We start from the raw sequence: 15368 nt of genomic DNA, 5'->3' as shown, positions 1-15368 counted from the left end.
TATGTCTTGTCGCCAGGTGGTGGATGTCATCGGTGTCACCGTGTCATCGGTGGCTCATTCACTTAATGGTAGGTTGCACTTTCCCAAATAAGCTGCAGCAATCATTTCAGCCTCGCATACCCTTCCAGAATCTTGCCATGGAACCCCTTGAGGCTGGAGGAGCCTTGTGACTTCCTGTACAAATAGGATGTGAGCAAAGTGAGGCAAAGTTAGAAAAGTCTACACAGCACCTCCCTGACTATCTTGGGAAACGTGTCTTCAGAGCCCTGAGCTGTGATGTAAGAAATCCAGTGACTCGGAAGCTGCCGGGCCAGGGGGGCCATGCAGCGACCCCATAAAGACAGACAGAGATGCTGACGAGCTCCTAGTCATCTTCAGGCAGCCCGCTTCCCCAGCAGATGCCATGTGGACAGAGAAGAATTGTCCCTGCTGAGGACTGCCCAAATGGCAGACTTGTAAGTGAAATAAGATTGTTATGAAGATTGTTTGTAGGCCACAAGTTTTGGGTGGTTTGCTCTGCTTGTAAGTAACCAGAGCATTACTTTTCTTCCTAACACAGTTTTCAGTTTGTTCAGCTCTCTACCACCAGCTCACGTACCTGGCCTAGACAAATCTCAGCCCATCCCCTGTTCTAGGGGTGGCTCTATTTGGTCTAAGAGTATAGAAATATTTATCTAGTTGTTAGTGACTGTTTCAGGATTCAGTTCAGGCCCCAGTACAAGAGGAGAGGTTTGTTGGGGACTTCTTGGTACATTCTTTTTCTCTCTCTTGGGAAAACTTCTGGAAGCTACTTTTCCCCTCCCCCTTTAGATTTCTGTCATGTGCAGATGTGAGGTCCAGGACCATGACATATATATCATTAGCAGTCAGAGATGAGTCTCCATCATGGAGGAGAGCAGAGGCCAAGGGTATCACAGAGGAATGGAGCCAGAGCTGCTAGATCACACCATTCCTGAAACCCACCCTACCGTAAGACTTCTCACTATATGAGTTTTCTATTAAGGTCATGTTTTGCTGTGAGTCATGCAGACCTAAAGTCACAATGACTTAAACAGGTTAGATGCCTAATTCTTTTTCATGGAAAAGTCTGTAAGAACACAGGTCAGGGCTGGAGTGGGGAATCACATTCTATGAAGTCCACAGAAACCCAGGATTCTTCCAGATAATCACTTCACTATTTCTAGGATATGGACCTGATCCTCTGGGTCTCAGAAAATGGCATCCATTTTCCAGAAGAGTAGAAGGAGGAAGGCATGAGGAAGAAGGCAAAGTATATATACCAGATGTACTGTCTCTTGGGGAAGATTGTTAGACGTTGCCAAATACACTTTGGCTTATATCTTGCTGGTTAAAACTTAGTGTGAGGGAGGCTGGGAAATTAGTTTTTATTCTGGGTGGCCAAATGCTCAAGTAATCACAGGGGTTATATGGCTATGGGATACTGGGGAACAATTCGGTCTCTGACACAGTGAGGCACTGACCTTCTTTGCCATTTAAAATGAATTTATATTGGATTTTCTGTCAAATTGTAGCCAAAGAGATCTTGACGAATACACTCTCTTTCTAGTGTATAATCTAGAATACTCTTCTTTCACCAGTCTGTGTTCCCAGAAGTTTAAGTTTATTAACAGATAGTAAGAGTAGCTGAGTCCATTTCCCCTCATTCATCTTCTGTCTGTTAAGGGAGAAGCATAGCATACGGATGGTCTAAGGCAAGGATGGAAATATCTTTCATACTAAATGCCATCCTCATCACACTACACTTGCAGGAGGGCAGGGACCATATCCTGTAATTGTTTGCTGTTATAGCCTGGTACCAATTACAATGCCTGGCACCCAGTAGGTGCTCAATAAATCTTTGTTGAATAAATGAATGACTAAATGAGTTCTGATAGGCTGATACAGATTACCTAAGAAGGATAATGTGTTGAGGAGGATTCCAAGGCTTCATCTTGGCTGAGCTGTGATCAGTTACCGATACTTGCTGTGAGCTCAGGACAAGGGCTGTCAGGATATTTGCCGTTGCTGGTGATTGATGGAGAAATATCTCAGGTGGTTTCTTTATAGCAAATATCTGTTATTATGCATCTTATACACATTATGCAGAATTATCTTCAATTAAAAACCACCTTTTCTTATAAAATTACATTTTTTTCCACATAAGAAAACCTGTGCCGGTAACTTGCCCAGGGCAGGAATTAATCAATATTTGTTAAGTGTCAGCCATGTTTTCCAAACTCAGTGCACAATCAATTAACCACCACTGACTGATGTGATTGAATGAAATAATTCTGCCTATGCCTTCATGTGTATTTACCCCAACTAGCACGTTTCTAACCTAAAAAAGAAATATAACCAGTGCTTCACAACTTGGAGGTCATGCTAAACCGAAGGAGTAGCAAATACCAGTGAGGGACTTGAACCAGTTAAAAAAAAAAAACCTATGTGAAGATGGTTTTCATTTACTTTCAAGGAAAGTAATTCAAAGTATATATTAAGCTGTAGGAGCAGTGATGAGGACAAGAATGTCAAAGCAGTTACAGTGATAATGGGATGTTAGTGAACCCCATGTGTGCAATGTGACCTCCAGTCGGGGAGAGCAGGACTCTTTTGTGTGGGAAACCTCATGGAGGAGAAAAGACCAGTCCTTCTCGCAGAATCTGGGCGCCAGGGCATCTAGAGTGCCAGGTCCAGATTTTGCACTCAGATGCCCCATCTTCAGAAGAGGCTCATGTGAGTGGAATAAAAAGAGAAATGCACGTGAATAAGAATGGTTCATAATAACCAACGTTGATCAAGGTCTTTTTATGTGTTGGGCACTACTTTAGTGACTTTATGTTTAATTTAGTTCTTATACAAAGCCCATGAGGTGGCTACTAATACTTCAAGGAACTAGGGATTGATTTACGAGTAGAAATACAAGGAGAGCATCATGCATAGCTTGATTGAGAAGGATCAAGGAAGAGATCAGTGTTGTTCACCCAGGAATACACTGTAATTATTTAAGACCAAACCAGGGTCACTTGTATTTGACTTAGAACATGGCGAAGAGATGTGCTTCAGGAACTCAGACTGCATGCTGAAGACGGCATTATAATGGTAGTGGGCTGGTCCAGATTGGTTCTCAGGGTCGTGCCCTTTTGAGATGCTGGACTGTGTTAGCATGAATGGAATGGGCAGCCTCTGTGGGTGTTGAGTTTTCCTCCAGTAGCAATCCCACATAGAATATTCCCCCACCCCAGCTCCCCGGCAGGAAATGCTAGAGGAGACACAGGTACAGGAGAGATTTCTTTGAGGTGATACCCCATGATCTTTCTAACCCTTAGGGGTTATACACCTTTAGATTTGAATATCTCCAACTCTGGACATTTTATTAAAAAGTTTCCATTTCTTCTTTCTCTCTTTCTCTTTGATGCTTCCTTCCTTAAAAAGAATTAGATTACAGTGCTGAGCACAGGAGTGGGAGCATGTTAGACAGATGCACTATTGACATCTCTTCCATCTGTATGATTTTTTGTGGCCAATGAGTTACTGGAAAGAGACAGAATGTTACAGAAGAAAAGCTGGCTGGAACATTATCTTAGTAATGGTGGCAAAGGAAAGAAAGCAAGTAACAGAGGATCTCTTATAAATCCACTCATTTCTAGCAGCTCTTCTGTCACCCTACATCCTCACATGCCTGATCATCCTTCTGCCTGGAAACTTCATGAGGAACTCAGAACATATCTTAAACAAAGCTACCATGCTGAACTCTGTGACAGAATACTCTTGCCCAACAGTCTGGGAAAATGGCCAAGATGATTACAAGGATGAGGACAAGACTTCTTGTCAGGACTTGTAGAATTTGTGTCATCCAGTGTGATGAAAGGCAAGGCAAAGATGATGCTTGAAGCCCAGTTCCCTTCCTCAGGGAAGCTCTGGGTTGTTCTGGGCCAATGTCTGAATGTCCTTAGATAATGTCTAATTCACTGCTGTCCGTGAGATACTAGATTGTGGAGGGGACTCTGAAGAGAGATTTCAGTGATAGAAGAAGAATGAGCACCCGTGATTAGGAGCAGAGGAAGTCACGCAGCACGTAGGCGGTAGAACATGGGCTAAGAATGTAAATGCTTCTCCCCTCCTTGAACGTTTTCTCTCCAGTGTCCCAGCATCTGCTAGTTAACTGACCAAATGAAGGGCTGTGGTTCCCTCTCATGATTATGACTTGCGATATTCTCTCATGAAGCTACAGAGAAATTAACATCAGGTGGCATTCGTTCCACACTTTCATAGCGATTTGAGCTCAAGTTTCTGTAAAATGAAAGAGTGATTGAACAAACATATGAGACTCCTAAATGACTAAAGGGATAGATTCGATACTAACAGGAACTGAGTAATGGAAAGGGGAAGGAAGGGGCAGGAGAGAGCTGCCTCCTGCCAAGTGACATGAAATATAGAATCCAGTAAGAAGACAACTGGCTACTGAAATTATTTTGGAAATGCTTATCAGCCCCCAAGCACACACTGGGATCTCTTCCCTTCTGCCATGTGGACCTCTAAGCATTTGAGATCATATCTTCAAAGAAATTAAAAAAAAACCCTGTTGATTGACTTTTAGGACTGACTCTCTGACTGCTAGTGGAGAGACTAAGTGTGACCTTGGGCTGTTTGTCAAGGCTCTGATGTCTTCCTGTGCTTCAGGTGCCGATTGGCAAAGCTTGCTGCTCTGAAGGAGAGAATTCTATAAGAAGAATCAGAATAGCTAAGAAATTCAATTTTGCCAATAAAGGTGCTTCCATTCCTGGCATTTTCCCTCTGGGGTTCTTGCATATTTCAGGAGCGCTCTAGTGACTTGAACACTGGGAATAAAATCCGATCTCCCCGAGGTCTTCAGCATCTTCCCCAGTGATCTCAGTCCTATGCCTGAGTCTTTCTGCCTTTTCCTTCCTTCCTGCTGCTCCTTCATCTGCAGGCTTAACGTGACCTGGAGATTTTCCTTTTAGGAAAACTGAGCTTGTCTACACCCGGGGGTGTGCAAAGTGTCAGGGCTTCTGGGGGCAGAGCTAAGTGCCGATGGACGCCCGTCTGCTGCCTGAGCCAGGACCGGCCCTGCGACAGTTGCACTTTAACAGAAGCTGTCTGAAGAGTTTGCTGTGCTCATTTCCAGATTGTTCTTTAGGCCCAGGAGTGCTTCTTCATTCTTCAAATTCTAAATGCAACGTGCTAGGGAAGTTCCCTGTTTCCCAGCCTCTGTTTTGTCTCTGGTGCTAGAGAATTCTCTACAACCCCCTTCAACCAGGAATCTAGATTCTTTTTCTTCCTTTCTTCCCCCCTCTCCTTCCTCCCCTCTCTCCCTCCTTCCCCCCTCCACCTCCTTCCCCCTCCCTCTCCCCCTCCTTCCCCCCCCTTCCTTCCTTCCTCTTTCTTTCTTCCTTTCTTATAGTCCATGTTTGATATTAGCTCTTCAGACCTAATCTGTACCCTTGAAAACGTGTGCCCTTTCACCGATGTCTCCCGATTTCCTCCCCAGATAAGAATCTAGTTTCTTATCCTATTTTTAGTTGTTAAGTTTCAAACTGGATTAATGTCTCCTACAGCCTCCAAATTTAGCCAGGTTTCCAAGTGGAAACCTGACACTAATTCTATGACACAGGTAACTGACAGGCAACGGCTGGGGTGGGAGGCAGCTTCTGTGGCAAACACTGAAAGGCTGAGAAGAAAAATAATGTTTGGCACCTGGGGGCTCTTCTAAGGTGAGGAAGGAGCTTGTGATTCTTGAAACGAAACCACTGATTCTCCAAAAAAGTCCAGTGAATTCATTTCTGCTGAGAGTCCATAGAATTTTTTTTTAAAGAATTGATGCAATTTTCAAAAACCCGAAAGACTTCTTTTTGTTTGTTTCTTTTCTTTTTTCTTTCATCATCCTTCCTCCTTTTCCCTCTTCCCTTTTTTTTCCCTCTTGCCAATATTTCCTAATGAGAAGAATCCAAGGAAAGTTATTTCTTCATTGAAAAGTAGAGGATCTGCACAAATTCTCCATTACATTTTATGATGCTCTGGGTGCTTGGTTTATACCACACTGCTGTTTTATGATGACTATCAAGGACTATGGGTACAGGCATTAGGAAAAATTGCCTTTTACGTTTATTCATTTCATAGTTCTGTCATCCACTGCCTTGGCTTCCACATTTAATAGGCAAGAAATAGAACTTGGAAAGATGTGGTGTTCCAGGCATTTAAAACTCAATGCGGCCACTCAGGGGGACTCTAAGCCTGTCTCTGACATCAGAGGCCTTGCCTCTGACACTCTCGTGCCCCAGAGAACCCAGCCTAGTGTCTCACCCAGAGCGATGCTCACTCAACTCTGTGGAGATGGAGGATATTAGTCTGAACTGGCAGTCGCCCTCAGTCTACTGTGACTTTTTGGAAGGAAGAAACTGTGTCTTTAAAAAAGAAAAACAGACCAAAGCTTTTGGTCCCCCACAGTAGACATTATTTAGCATAATAACTAAACTATAGTACATGATTTGTGCTAAGTGGTGACAGAGTTGATTTTTAGGTGTATATGCAACTCCTGGCTTTGCAGAATACACACACACACACACGCACACACACACACATACACGCATAGAGTGGTAGGTCATCTGTTTATTCTGCTATAATTTTAGAAAAGGGATAAAGGGACACTAAGATAGTTACAGCTTGGGCTGTAACCATCTAAATGTGCCCAGCCAGCTTGGGCATTATTTTAGTTATCATCCCATGTTTTATTTTTTTTAATTTTAATTTTAATTTTAATTTTAATTTTAATTTTTATTGAGTTATAGTCGGTTTACGATGTTGTGTCTATTTCTGGTGTGCAGCACAGTTTTTCAGTCATACATGAATGTACATATATTCGTTTTCATATTCTTTTTCACCGTGAGCTGGTACAAGATCTTGAATGTATATCCCATGTTTTAGAATTCAGTGACTGTTGTTATTGGCTTTTCCCTGTAGAATGCTCCAGAAATCTCCCAGCTGCGAATGCTAGCATGTGAGCTTCTGCATCGCGTGAGCTCTGCGTGCAGAGCCCTGTGTGGACAACGTGTGTGACGACGCGGCAGGGCAGCGGGAAGAGCAGACACGGGGTAGACAATCACAGGACAGCTCTTTGGCTTCTGGAACCGACCATCTCGCCGGCTGAATAGAAAACGCCTGCAAACCCATCATGACTTCCCACCTGCCCATGTGTGTGTGGCTGTTGACTTGTTCTTAGCTCATCAATATCCCCAAAGAGGCTGTTAGAATTTGTTTTCCTGGAGCATCGAAAGATAAACTATTTTTTCCAAAAAGGAACTGATATCTGCAGATTCCCGTCTGCATGGCTGTATTTTGTACACACGTGTGCACACCCGTGGTTTTCCTTGGTCAGGGTGGGTCCCCTTTGGCCTTGCCTGAGGTTTGTCACATTATTTCACACGAATGGTGACGACTAAAAATACCAGGTTTTCCCCCCAGCTCCTGGCAGCCTGGCAGCTTTCAGCAGGTGTGGTTTCAATTTATATTTAGCCCCTTGGCCCCTCTTAGCAGGATCATTCTCACCACTAGGTGAGCGAGGGTGGAGGGGCCGCGCTGCAAACCCCCTTCCTGAACACGATCTCCAGGAACCACTTCTAAGGAAGTGGGATGAAGGCAGCACGTATTTTCTTTTCTTCCCCCTTTAAAAAATTCTTTGTTTTTGGGAGGGTGGAGAAGGGAGGTAATTATAGGTTCTTATTTGTTCATTCTTTAATGGAGGTACTGGGGATTGAACCCAGGACCTTATACATGCTAAACGTGCACTCTACCCATGAGTGATACCCTCTTTCCATGTGTAGAATTTTCTACCAGCAAGTTCAAACCTCTTGTAGACAAAGCCCAGTTGATCTCAGCACACTTTCTCTTTGGAGGAAGGTAGGGCATCCTATTTACAGGGAGGGAAACTGGGACAGGAGTGAATTTACTTTCTTGAGGTGGTGGGGAGCTTTTGATAGACAGGAATAAATGCCTCCAACAGGCCACCAACTTCATTTTTTTTAAATTGAAGTATAGTCAATTTACAATGTATTAGTCTCTGGTGTACAGCATAGTGATTCAGTTATACACACACACATATGTATGTTCTTTTTCATTATAGTTACTACAAGATATTGAACATAGTTCCCTGTGCTATACAGTAGGACTTTGTTTATCTCTTTTATATATAACAGTTTGTATCTGCAAATCCCGAACTCCCATTTTATCCCTCCCCACCCATTTCCCTCCCTGGTAACCATAAATTGGCTTTCTATGTCTGTGAGTCTGTTTCTGTTTTGTAAATAAGTTCATTTGTCTTTTTTTTTTAGATTCCACACATAGGTGATATCATATGATATTTGTCTTTCTCTGTCTGACTTCCTTCATATGATAATCTCTAGGTCCATCTATGTTGCTGCAAATGGCATTATTTAATTATTTTTTAATGGCTGAGTAATATTCCATTGTCTATATATACCACAACTTCTTTTCCAGTCATCTGTTGATGGGCATTTAGGTTGCTTCCATGTCTTGGCTATTGTAAGTAGGCTGCTTTCTTGGTTACAGCCTCCTGCCTTCAGCTTGGGTACAGCAGGACTGATTTTGATTCAGAGTGGGTTCCGCTCACTGATTCTCCATCCAACAATGGGAACAAGCTCTCCTTATGCCAACCTACTTCCCCTGAAGTCCCAGAAGAACCGTTGCATGTTGAGGCTTTTGCTGAACAAAATACAGGTATTTGATCCACGAGATCTGATTGCCAAGCTAGTGGGGCCTCTTGGTAGCTGTGTGGTCCCAGGAAATCTGAGATCCAGCTTCCTTATGTGTAAAATGGGAATGCAATATTGATGACAGGACAGGGTTTTTATGAGGGTCAAATGGGATAATGCACCAGAAAGTGCTTTTCTGAGCACTCTTCCTGTGTTTCTACTTTGTTCTCCTTTATGATTTAGCAAAGAGTTTTACAGATATTGGCTTATGTCAGCACTACAGGGGACTGAGCTCACCTCCCCTGAATGAGCAGAGTGGTGGGAGCGGATGGGCTCAAAAGGAAGGTACCCAGCCAGTGCAGCTACAGTTCTTGGGAGGCAATGCAATGAAGTGACTGAAGATGTGGCTGGAGATTCCTGCTCTACCGCTTGCTAGCCATATGACCTTTGTCAAGTTATTGAACACTTTCATGTCTCAGGTTCCTCATCCATGAAATGACAATAATAAAGATTTCCACTCAATAGGGTTTCTGCTGGGAAGATTAAATATATTGATACATGTAATCTGCTTAACACAGTACCATATACTAAATATTACGTCAACTTCCTCTTTTCACCAGGAAGCTCTACTTGGGATACTAAATTTTGGAGGTTCTGCATTTTACTTTGTTAAAGGAAATGATATTGTCTTAAATTCTTCATGCCCTGAAAAATGTCCTAACCTCCCATTTGCCACTCTGATCCAGATTTTCTAGTCTCTGAATCATACGTTTCGTCTTATCACCAGGATTTCTTCCTCGGAGCACACTTTCACCATGACGTTGGGTCCATTCTGTCTGTGGAACGTCACCTTTTTTCCTTACCCTTGGCTTTGTTCAGGGCGATCTCATACACTGTGCTTGTTTCTACCTCTGTGATTTCATTAAGGATATTTTCTTGCTTGGAAATTCTTTCATTCCCAACTCTTTCCCCACTCCCTGTCTCCCCTCCACAAACTCTACCTATTATTCCAGATCTAAATTAATCCAACCACCTAGCTTTCAGCTATTTTTTTTTAACACCTTTATTATGATATGGTTCCTGTACAGTGAACTACACATATTACAAATGCGCAATTTGATGAATTTTGATAGATGAATGGAACCACAGAAACCACTACCACAATCAAGATAGCTAACATTTCCATCACTCTCCAAGAGGTACAATTTTTGAATTCCCAGTTGACCCCTTCCCACCCTCCTTTACCCCATGGTAACCATAAGTTCGTGATGGGTTATCTTCACTAGATGGTTCACATGAACCTGGAACTCAGCATATTTAGATCTGGGCTCTTTATCTTCCATTCCTCCCATTCATCATCTTAGAGTTTCTCTCTTATTGATGCCAGCCAAGGGTGTGAGTTGAGGATACCCAACCATGACCTTATAGAGATTAAGAACACCCAAGAGAAATACATCATCACTGACCCTTCTCATATTTTATCCTTAATATCAATTGGCTGCCATGTTGTCTTGGTTCTACACCCTACGTAATTCTTTATTCCATTCTTCTTATTAGCTTTTGTCTCAACTACTGAAATAGACTTCTAATTATTTCCTTGCCTCCAATCTTGTTCTGCTCCTAACCAATTAAAATCATCTTTCTAATACACAAATGCAATTGCCCTCATCTCCTCTTTTGATGCTGTCAAGGTTTTCCGTCGTGTAAAGGTGAAATCTCCTTCCCTTTTGCATCTGGTTTCTGCCCCCATCCTTGCTCAGCTTGTACTCTGACTTTAGCCCATCAGTGAGCCACCACACCATTTCCTGCCTCTGTGCCTTTGTGCACTCGGTTCCTTTTATCTGGAAGACACCTCACTCATGAGTCTACTTGGAAAACACCTTCAAGATTCTCCTCAAATGTCCCCTTTTTTTGAGATGTTTCTTCTAGTTCCCATCATCATCTTAAGCATTATGTTTATCTAAGTTATCTATCTACAGATACATACCTATAGATGGGTATTTGTAGACATCTATCCACAAATAGTTCAATCCTCAAAGTACTCACAGTAATATATATAGTATATGTATATTACTATACAAACACATACACACATTGAAAGTAAACCATTTTTTCACACTGCCTCCCTTACCAGTCTGAGCTCCCTGCAGGTGGGATTGTGGGTTAGTCACATCTGCCTCGTTTAGTGTGATGCTTCACATGCCATAGGTTGTCCATTAATCTTCACTGAATAAATTACAAAACAGAATAAATCATATTCTTTACAACTAGAGTGTAAAATCTACAAAGGTGAGCACCTTTTATATACACTCTTGCATCTCACTCATGTTTGGGACTTAATAGACAATCAGCAAATATCTATTGACAATCTCCGCTGAACTCTGCCACACGGAAGTAGAGTCTGTTTTATATTGTTATTAACAGACGTTTTTATGCATACATGCCATGCGCTCGTAATTAAAGTTCCTTTCGGGTAAGGACAATATTTTATATATTGCTCTCCCCACAGTGATTCATGTTTAATGAATGCCCATTAATTGAACAACCAGGTAGGAAAGCATGGATTATTTTTTCCCAGTTTGTATGGCTTTTTATTTCCTGGAGCAGTATCTGGTCTGTCCCATTAACGATTCCTAGTAAAGATACTGCTGACGCCTCTGGGAACAACCTTCATGGGGCCAGGCAACGGCTCTAAGCTCTTTCTACACATTCCAATGTGCTCGGGCAGGAATAACATATCTAGGTGTCTCAGATCACACACTCTTGAAAGCACCTGGCCACTGCCTTTTGCCAGGAAGTGGCACTCTCCAGGGCCTGTTCATTCCAGCCCGCAGGGCATTGAGTGATGTCTGGGCCTCCTGTCAAACTTGGGTGGCCGTTTTCAATTCTGCCCCAAGCAGCAGCACGCTCCTCTGTGTTTTCTTATCTGCCAAGCAAAAATGATAATTGCCTCTCATCTGACTCAATGAGTCATGATGAGGCTAAACAAGACTATTCAGTATGAAGGAAGCACCAGTGGGAAGTGCTTGAACAGCATAAACGCTGAGTAGAAACCGGAAGATTCCTTCTCACTCGATATTAATACCTGCTGTGCCCCATCACTGAGTGATGAAAATTATAAATGATTAGGAAGTAGAGATCTGGTCCATCAGGCAAGGATAATCAGAGAATTATGAATATGAAACGCCTCTTTTTTTCTTCCGTCTTGATACATTTTAATCCAATTACAGTATTTGTCATCTTCAAGGAGTATGTCTTTTATTAATAACAGGAAAGGAATGAATAGCTTATGTCCGGTTCCTCTATTTCTTCACAAATGGGGCAGACAAGAGAGAGTCCCTGAACGAAATGATTGCCTGGATCAGAAGAGTTGCCGTCACATTTGGTCAGACATTGCCCCCTGGTGGTCCAAAAAGATCTCACCTTTCCTCCAGAAAGGGAAACAAAAGACACATCCTAGCTTGAGGGTATCTGAGAACCTCTCTCTCTCTCTCTCTCTCTCTCTCTCTCTCTCTCTCACACACACACACACACGCAACTTCTTTCCCTACTGTCTTCCCTCCTCCACCATGTTATTGACACCATCATCAATCCCGTGAACACTTTCAGAATTCCAGTGCAAGCTTACTTGTTCAGCTTGACAGGTAAGGAAGCATTTATTGAGCACCTACTCTGTGCCAGGCATTTGCTACCACCTCAGGTAAGAATTTTTGGACAACTTCCTCTTATTTATCCCTGGATTCTAACAGAGCATGACTCTCAACATGTCATGGTAATTTCCCCAAGTTGGATGAATGTGCGCATATGTACGTTTATACCTGTGTGTCATCACACTCCCCGCACAATCACGTCAGATCCCTGAAAGCAAGAATCTCATGTATTTTGCTCAATAGTTAGCACCTGGCCAAGTATTTGGCACTTAATCATCCATCAGTAATGTTTTGGGGGTAGGTGGGTAAAACACAAAGAACTCATTTCAACTGCAATGTGATGATTGTTGAGAGGAGCCAACGCAGGGAGTAAGAGGAACTGGACATAACATCAGAGAGGAGAGCTGGCCAACAGCGGCAAGTGGGAAGGGATGGAGACGTATTCCAGACAGGTTCCTAAAGGAACCAGCGGGTGCGGGAGCTGCAGAAGGAGGCAGGTAGCCCATAGAGAGAACAGCGTGCGCAAAAGCATGGACCTGACAAAGGGCATAGCGGGTATGAGCTGTGATGATCGATTCAGTGATGTCAGAGGGCACCATGTTCAAGGCCATCCAGTGGGCAATGGGCCGCCATTGTCAGAGCAGGAGGTGACTACCTTTGTCTTCTAGGAGGATCATTCTGGATGGCCTCGGAGGTGAGGACCTGGTTGTCTGTTCATTTATAAATGAAGGGCCTGGTGTGCGGTAGTCGCTCGGTAAGTGCTGAAGGCAAGGACGAATCAGTGAGAGCCGGCGGAGAAGGACAATCATGAGGGTGGTTGATGGAAGTAGAAAATAAGTGAAGGGAATGGGCACATGTCTGTGAATAGAAGAAAGAGCAAAAGATGGAGAATGGATGTGACAGTTTTCTCGGATTGTGTGAACTCCACGGTGGACCTGCAGTGAATGTTGGCTGAATGACTCAGTGAACAGTAGGGCTTGTTACCAGAGGACAGTGAGCTGAGTCTGCTGCAGTGAATTCTACAGATTGTGCAGAGTTTCCTCCCATGTTTATCATGGGCCAGGTGTTGTGCCGGTTGAATTAATCAAGTCCTACCTTTGTTCTTTGTTCTTTGTTTGATGCACTTCTCATTCTGTTATGTCTTCATTATATACGCCATTGAAAGACCTAGACCGCTAATTTGTTTAGATGTAACCTACATTTCATAAGATTTCAACTGCGAAATGAGTAGAGAAAAACCCCTTGAAACTTGGATATCACGCCTAGAAGTGGACCCCTATGAAAAGTTCAGGAGCTCTGTTCCGGGTGTGTGGCCATGGAAATTATCTTTTGGTTTATTCGTAGGGTAGGATTTTCCCGTAAACTCATAAATAGAGTAAAACCCACTTTGCAGTAATTTTCCTTACATGTTTTTCTCTTTGTGGAGACTAGTTGAAATTCTGGAGGTTTTTTTTTTTTTTTAAATAAATAAATTACTTGAGAGTGAATTTCACTGCACTGCAAGACCTTTCTAGTTTTTATTGCAGCTTCTGGAGGACCTGAAAATTTAAGAACTTAGCACAATTGGTCAGTAGTTGGTGGGAAAAATGGAATAGAATTGTTTTTAGTGGGGGAAATAATAGCATGTCTTTATGCTGATGCTGTGGAAAGAAAAAATGATGAAATGGGAGAGAATTCCTGGAGCAATCTATCTGAGTGGGTGAGAGGAGGTGGGATCCAGTGCACGAATGGAAGACTGGCTTTGGAACGCTCATCTGTAGTAACAGACAGGAAGGCAGAACATAAGGGTGGGAGGTGGATGGATAGGTTGGTGGGAGTCTTGGAAATTATCTTCTAATTACTTTATTTGCTCAGTGAAGGAGGCTCATAAGCTGAGTGTGAGGATAGAGGGGGAGGTGTTAGAAGTTTGAGGAGGTTTTAAGCGAGCATAAGAATAAAACTAGAGAACTGAAGTATGATTTCTGGGAAAAATTAAGGGCTGCCTTGGAGCTCATGTTCATGAATTTAAAGAAAGACCAGTGAGAACAGCTGTGAGATTTTTTACAGCTGTATTCATCTGCATGGGTACAGACATGGACTAGATGGAGAGTAGGGTAATGGGTTTGGCCAACTGAGAATGAGGCACTAAGGGAGGGAGTTGCAGAGATGTATAAGGGAGAAACTGCAATAATTGCCCCTGGAAAATAAGCTGGTAAGGAGGGGAGGAATGACTGAGGTGGGCGAGGAATGTGTAAAGTTCTATCAACAAACTGGGGTCTCCATGTGATTGAAGACTAGGAGTCAAGGTACCAAAGGGATTCGGCTGGAAAGACGGAGATAGTGATCAAAGAGTGGGATGATGGAATGGAAATAGTGGAAAGATTATTATTACTGATAACAATAAGGTCTAGGGAACAACCAGGAGACTGAGTGACTGAGGAGAAGCAGAGAAGCAAGATCACCAGAGAAAGGGACGTCAAGGAACTCAGAGCAGAATGTGGAAGCTTCATCCATGCGGGTATTATTATTATTAATACAGAAACAGAGTTGAAGAGAGTGACAGTGATCCAAGAACTAAACATCAGACAAATATGAGAATGTGACCTGGGGGTTGCTGGTGAACCCCAACAATGAAGACAAGAGGCTGGATAGTCTGGTGACATAAGGTTCAAGAGTAGGCATTTGACTACAAATAACAGATGCTGGAGAGGCTGTGGAGAAAAGGGGGCCCTCCTACACTGTTGGTGGGAATGTAAACTGGTGCAGCCACTATGGAGAACAGTATGGGGGTTCCTTAAAAAACTGAAAATAGAGTTGCCATATAATCCAGCAATCCCACTCCTGGGCATTGATCTGGAGAAGACTCTAATTTGAAAAAATACATGCACTCCAATGTTCAGAGCAGCATTAATTACAATGGCCAAGACATGGAAGCAACCTAAATGCCCATTGACAGATGACTGGATAAAGAATCTGTGGCATATGTATGTATATATACTACTCAGCCATAGAA

This window comes from Camelus bactrianus, chromosome 29 (genome assembly GCF_048773025.1).
Source record: "Camelus bactrianus isolate YW-2024 breed Bactrian camel chromosome 29, ASM4877302v1, whole genome shotgun sequence".
NCBI classification, from domain to species: domain Eukaryota; kingdom Metazoa; phylum Chordata; class Mammalia; order Artiodactyla; family Camelidae; genus Camelus; species Camelus bactrianus.
Note: the sequence above shows the minus strand (reverse complement) of the source record.